The sequence below is a fragment of the Alosa pseudoharengus genome, unplaced genomic scaffold (assembly GCF_046254945.1).
Source record: "Alosa pseudoharengus isolate Yale_2024_CS ecotype anadromous, Long Island Sound unplaced genomic scaffold, YU_APseudo_1.1 YU_APseudo_1.1_scf_22, whole genome shotgun sequence".
Lineage (NCBI taxonomy): Eukaryota > Metazoa > Chordata > Actinopteri > Clupeiformes > Clupeidae > Alosa > Alosa pseudoharengus.
In genome coordinates, this window is record NW_027468680.1 from 9,792,168 (window position 1) to 9,799,667 (window position 7,500).

Genomic DNA, 7,500 nt, shown 5'->3' on the forward strand with positions numbered 1-7,500 from the left:
ATCGCTAAACTTTGATTTTTTTTAATGCCGCAATTGGTTATCTCTATTTAAATGCGCTTGTGGCTCAGCTGTGGGCACGCAATTAGGGTTGCAGAGGGGGTGGGGACGGGCGGTAATGGGTGCTGTTTATGTAATGAAGTGACAGATTAGTAAATTCCATGCAATATAGCAAAGCACAGCGTTCACTTTCTGCGCATAGTAAAACTCGGTATTAAGGCTTTCTCTGTACATCCGGCCCTCACTTCACAATACATGCGTTAAAGCATCATTTAAAGGATAAAAGAAATGACTGAAAGGAACTAAAGGCAATATGAATAAAGAAAGCTTTGATTCCCACAGCCTCTAAAAGTTACATAACAACCCCTTTTATCAAAGCGTCTTAAATATTATATTTGTTCGATTCAGTTGCAGTCCTCATGTTTTCTATGCGTGTCAACAAAAGTAGTTCAGCTGTCATGAACACACCCGTAGGAGTGAGTGTGAGTGTGTGTGTGTGTGTGTGTGTGTGTGTGTGTGTGTGTGTGTGTGTGTGTGTGTGTGCTGTGCCTCTCTGTTGCGTCTATACAGGCATCCCAGCTGAGAGAGCCGACAGCACGCTAAATTTATGGAAGCTTTTCGCTGGCGGGCGGATTTTGGGCGTTCTTGTGCGCTTTCCAGCCTGCTTTGGCTTGTTTTGCACATTCTCCCAAGACCATGACAAGGTCTTTTTCAACTCCCAAGGCAGGGAGAGAGAAAGAGAGAAAAGATAAAGGGAAAAAGTAAAAACAGAAACATGTTAATAAAAAAGAGAGATAGATAAAATATCAAAGAAGGAGATTAAAGCATAGAGACGATAGAGACAGAATCACAGAGGGAGCGAAAGAGTGAGAAAGAGGGAATGTGAAAGAAGAGATAGAGAGAGAGGATATAGAAAAGAGAATGGATAGAGGATAGAAGTGAGAGGTTGAAAAAAAAGAGTAAGTGAAATAGTTGGAGCGGTGTGTGTCACTGTCCGCCCCACATGAAAAGTGTATGTGTGTGAGCTTTGTTAGGTCAGATGTCACTTTGGCAAGGTGCGTGTGTGGGGAGGTGATAATGGAGACATGTCAATCAAACACACATACTCATACACACACACAAACATACTAGCTGTTTTAAAGTACACCTACTGTGCACATAGAAAATTCTGTTCCCCCTGGTCTCTCTCTTTCTCACACACACACACACACACACACACACACATGTACAGTGCATGCGTCTCCACACACAGACGATACATGTGCTGGTCTCTGATTGTTCGGTACAGTAAGGGGGCGGTGCCTATTTGTCACATGCGATCGATCTCATTGGCTTCCGTCTGTCTGCATTTGCATAATCCCTCCTTAGAATTTCTCTGTCTCAAATCAAAGGGAAAACTGTAACATATTCATGACCTAACAACGTGCTAATACATTTACTGTCTTGAGCACTGCCACCGTCTGTGTGTGTGTGTGTGTGAGAGTGTGTTTCAAGGCTAAATGTGAAGATTAGCTGGTTGGCAGTGGCAAGAGGCGTGTGTAATTTTGACGGTTTTATTTATCATTTCCGCCTGAGCGAATGTGTCTCAATTCCCCGGGTACTCTGCCAACTTCCAGACGCATTCAAATTAACCTGGACATGGTCACATTAGTCGGATTATGGCAAGAAAAAATTGCGTATCATATTTTGAACGCACAGAAAATCCCAAATTACTTATCTAATCGTGAAGAATTGTTTTGAAGGAAAAATAAAGAGCTAATTGCAAAGCACTGTGCTGAATTCAGTTGAATGTTACTATGTGTGTGTGTGTGTGTGTGTGTGTGTGTGTGTGTGTGTGTGTGTTTGTGTGTGTGTGTGCTTCTACAGTTCAGCGAAGCAAAGCAAAGGGGTATCCTCAAGTCGTCAATTACAACTTAAAAAAATTATTTGGAAACATAAATTATTCAATCTTTGGCACCGCCCCCTCACTGTCACTGTTGCTAGGATACATCGTTCCCATCAGGAGATTGGATCTGATTAGTTACCAAGGCAGTCCAATGAGCCAATAAGAATCACTTGCATCATGAATATTCTAATCTATGCTAATGAATTTGGTATTAAAATGATGAGAAACTGATTATTGTGCAAAGTAGTTTGGATTCTGGATATAATTATGGAGCACTGCCTGTACCTACATACATACTCACAAAATCAAATGCAGTACCTCTGCTCGCTCACACACACTCTCACACACACTCCCTCTCTCTCTCACACACACACACACACACACACACACAAACAAACAAACAAACATAAATGCTAACGCAATCAAGTGTAGTATCTCTACACTCTCACACAGGCACACACACAAACACACACACTAACACAATCAAGACCAGTATCTCTGCACTCACACACACTAACACAATCAAATGTAGCATCTTATAGACACACACACACACACACCCACACACACATACACATACACCCTAACACAAAAATTCAGTAGCTCATATGCACACTTACTTTTTCTCTCTCTTTCTCTCTCTCTCAAACACACACACACAACCATGCACACATACACACATTCTCATGTAATACAATGAAACACACACATATCCACACACACATACACACTCAAAGTCCACATGCACCGTGATTAAATGTGTGATTAAACATGTGGTCTGGTGTGCCCCTCCAAAAAAACCTGTGAGGAGAGGCAGCCAGGAGGTACTGATGGTAGTGTGTGTGTGTGTGTGTGTGTGTGTGTGTGTGTGTGTGTGTGTGTGTGTGTGGAGGGTTTGGATGAGAGGCACAGAGACACATATCAGAGCTGGAATCAAATTAGACGGTACTATAATAGCAGTGTGTCGTTCAGTCATGATAGAGGGACAATCAGGCAAATTCATTGTAATAATATTTAATCATATTTCACCACATTGTGGGGAGACCAAAGAGAGAGCCATTAAGGCTTTTAGCATCTGTCAGACGTCATCACTAATGTGTGTGTGTGTGTGCGTGTGCGTGTGTGTGTGCGTGTGTGTGTGTGTGTGTGTGTGAGAAAGTGTGAGGGTGTGATTGTGTGTTGCCTTGTGTGTGTCTATGTATGTGGTCCAAATTGAAGTGTGTGTGTATGTGTGCATGTGTGTGGGCGTGTCGTTGCACACATCCTTGACGGTTAATGTGTGTGTCCTGATAGCCGTTAATGACTGTTTGCATGGCCATGCCACCCTGGCCCCACTCTTCTGGAGAGGAGAAACTTGGTGCTGTTGGAACAGCTGTTGTGTTCACACACACACACACACACACACACACACACACACACACACACACACACACACACACACACACACACACACACACACACACACACACACACACACACACACACACACACACACACACACACACACACACACACACACACACACTGGGGTGGAGGTGCATCCAGTGGCACAGCCTCTCAACACTGTCAGCGCTCCAAGGATTCCTAATAATTATTATTGCATGACTGTACAGTATGTGTGTGTCAGTATGCTGTATATTGTCTATATCTGTCTTTCTATTCTTGCTTTGTGTGTGCAAGTGTGTGTGTGTGTGTGTGTGTGTATGTGTGTGTGTGTGTGTGTGTGTGTGTGTGTTTGTTTCCAAATGCTGAATCTCTTGTGTGTTTGTGGTCTCTCTATGCAGACAGGTCTCAAAGCTTCATTTTCTGTGACAACGGTAAGATGTGTCACTGATCAATATCACTTCAGGTGTGTTTGTAAAGGCTGGGTCGACACACATCCCCCCCCCCCCCCCCCTCCTCCCACATTCACAAACACAAACACAGACACACGCACACACACACACACACACACACACACACATACATTGCACAGCAACATTTATCGTATCATCCTATCAGTTAGACGGACACATTCACCACGCCAAATATGGGCACTTGAAAGTGACTAGCCACTCCATCAGGTCCATCTCCTCTCTGCCTGTAATGGACTCTTGCACATATGTGGTGCAGCTGGAGGGGGGGGGGGAGTGCAAGTGATGAGACACCATCCCCCTCACTGAGTGGAGCAAGTTGGAGGGTTTACGCTCAGCCAAGACAGTGTGTGAAAGAGTGTGTGTGTGTGTGTGTGTGTGTTAGAGAGAGATATGACAAGCACAAGGGAGTCCTGATGAGGTTGTGATGAGCGGAGGCTGTGATGAGGTCGCGACCTGTGACAGGGGAAAGGGACGGGGGGGGGGGGGGGGGGGGGGGGGAGTGACATAGGAACCCGCGGATAGGCTTTTCAGTACTGAGAAAATGCCAGTCAGGTGGAAGGCTCTGACGTGCCTCATTGACACAGAAGCCACCGCGCCGGCAAATAGGCAGTCTTCACAGTGAGGTCTGCTGTCTCTTAAAATCACTGGACAAGATGGACAGAAGTAGCCTAGAAATCTAGACGCACCCTAGCGGCGGCAAATTAATTTGCTCAGCCTGTACGTCTAGTATCGAACCATAGGAATTTCTATTGGCTTAACACCGTGGATGTTCTCCAATCACAGCGCTCTATTTCGTTAGAGAGTCTTAAGGCGGGCTTAACAGGATAACGACAGTCCTGTGACGGTGAACAACAAGGAAGGTGGCTATGGCGAACGAAGAGCGGTTGTTTGAATCGGCGTTGGCGTCAACTTTGGAGGAGTTGGACTTGTGCTTTTCTTTGAAAGTTGAGCAACACAATGCACTTAAGTCATTCCTTTCTAAGAAGGATGTGTTTGCCGTTTTGCCTACCGGATACGGATATGGTTGTAGCGCTGGCCTATTGCATGCCTAGGCAGTTTGAAAGACAATTCTCTGCCCGCCCCTTGGATTAAGCGAGGTGAATGATTCGATGCCAGACTATACATCTCAATGATATAGGATGGCCCCGCCAGGCTAGGACAGAAGACTAAGGCCTGAAAATGTGCAAAAACTGGTACATTAAAACATTTTTAGGTTGGGTTTAGTTACAACACATGCACAGTGTTCTTGATCTGAACATGTCAGTACTGAGAAGTGGTAGAGTCAGATGAGTATTTATTGTACTGTACCAAGCTATCAAAACATTTCAGGTTTGGATTCATTTTAATATGTTCATGGAGTAGTTGGATTATCCTTACACTATATTGATTGAGACATTTAAACTAGTAGTTCTCTGATGATGAGTTCAAGACATAATTTTAGAAGTTATAATGATAAACAGAGTAAATAATTTCAAGGGTAGCACCACCCAGAGTGCGCGCATCGCTCCCCTGCAGCGATTAGCCGACGGCACAGACAGGTTCAGATCTGTCGTAGATCAGGGTTAGTTACGGGCCAGATCAGTGTTAGTGCTTGTTGGGGCTGGATGTGCTAGAAGAATCCTACAGTCACTGGTTAGGCTTCTGTGATTTGCACAGGTGTGTGTGTGTGTGTGTGTCTGTGTGTGTGTGTGTGTGTGTGTGTGTGTGTGGCGGGGGTGCTGCAGCCAGTTTGACTAAAGGAATTCATCTTACTGCAGTGTCCTGGCCAGGTACCAAATCTCACTCAGGCGCAGCAGCCGGGAGACCAGACAGAGCAGGGTGTAAACATCCAGTCTGCCCAACTCAGTTTGCGCTAACTCCACCTGTAGCCTGGCCCTGTAGCTACACACACACACGCGACAGAGGACCACCTACATGAGCCTACACCACCTATATTCACAAATACAAATACAATTCTTATGTGAAGCGATCTGGGAAAACCCTTCACATGGTGCAATTTTACCAACTTATGATTCTGATACCATCCTAGCAACATCCCAGATTTTGGGAGGATACAGTGGTGTAGTCTAGTTAGCTGTAGTGGGTATACTGTGGTGTAGTCTAGTTGGCTGTAGTGGGTATACTGTGATGTACTCTAGTTAACTGTAGTGGGTATACTTTGATCAACCCCAAATGTTAATACGTATCCTTGCCTATTTTTAGTGGGTATGCTGAGATGGTAATGCTTTTTAAGTGGGTATACTGCATAGTCCTGCATATCACATAGACTACACCACTGGGAGGATGGTATCCAGGATTTTGCTAGGGGATAGTGTTCAGAATGTTGCCAGGATGGTGTCAGAATCTTAAGGTGAAATTTTACAAGAGTGGGTTGAAACGGAGCAAAAATCAAGTATTTTTGAGTGCACTATGTGAAGGGTTTTCCCTAGATCGCATCACATATATACTTCTACACATGTTCATTTATTTATATTCTATTCTCTATACTTGTATTGACTGATGCAGTAGTAGTTCCTAGCCAAGGTCTCTTTTGCAATGTAGCTTGAATATTATTCTCTTTCTGTGAGTCGCTTTGGATAAAAGCATCTGCTCTTATGTAAATATAATATATCAAATCCATACCTCTCCCGTGCTGCAAAATAAATGGTTATATCCGTAGGAATATGAGGAGAGGGGGTGGGGCGGTGGTACCCTAGCCGACCCATGGCCTTCCAGATCCTGTCCTCAGAGGGGAGATATGGATCTAGTGAAGTGGCAACTCAGCTTATCCATTTCAACTGAATGCATAAAACATGTTACAATTACATAAGGGGTAGTGTACAGCCAGCTGGTCATTAAGTAAACCCCTAGGGTGATTAGCAACCCAGTAAGGAATGGAGGGTCCTGTCCTACCTTGACATTTGCTTTGTGATAACGACAGGCTGGTTGTACATTATTCAACCTATTACACGGCTTCCCCCTATAGAAATGAGAAATCTAAAAGAATACTTTATCACTGGTGTGGTACTGTGGTAACTCATTTGCTAGATTGCTACTGTAGAACTCAGGTATAACTGTAGAAATATAAAGGTTTCCATTGGCCAGTTCAGACCTCCCATTACTTTCATAAACCAATAGGAATCGTTGTGCTGAGCCGTGTAATAGAACACACAGGCTCTCCTTATGCTGAACACTCATTAGTAAAGTCGTCAACAATAATTTGGGAATTTAATATCTGCTATTTAGTTTCATACCCAGCTACCTGTTTGGGTGATTTGGCTGTCAGTCAAACGTACCTTGAGGCGTCTCGACCCGGCCCTCATCCATCTCCCATCCAATCATGAGCTGTGTCCCACAGCTGTGTTCTGATTGACTGTGTCGTTGTGTGGTGTGTGTGGTAGGTGAACGGAAGATTGAGCTCTCCCTGTTTATCACCTGACCACACTAAACACACTGTGTGTGTGTGTGTGTGTGCATATTTTAAGGGTATATACGTGAGTGAATAAGCATCTTATGTGTATTTACTGTACATGTGTGTGTGTGTGTGTGTGTGTGTGTGTGTGTGTGTGTACACGTGTGTGTGTGTGTGCACGTGGGAGTCGATGTGTTTGCGTATGCATCCCTGTGTTTTGTGTGTGCTCTGATGCCGAGTACTCCTGAGAGGGTCATCTTCATCTGCAAGGGGACCGACAATGTGTGTTGTTCCTCATACAGAGCAGCTGGGTTGGTGGTCTGAATGTCAATTTGTTTTGTACATGTGTGTGTGTGTGTGTGTGTGTGTGT

The 7,500-nt window shown here is 44.4% G+C and overlaps 1 protein-coding gene across 4 annotated transcripts in view; it reads left to right on the forward strand.

Moving 5' to 3' along the window:
* The window catches only part of slc4a11 (solute carrier family 4 member 11), a 69,953-nt gene that overhangs the window by 39,753 nt on the left and 22,700 nt on the right, over positions 1 to 7,500 (forward strand). The gene's annotated exons all lie outside the window — the stretch shown is intronic.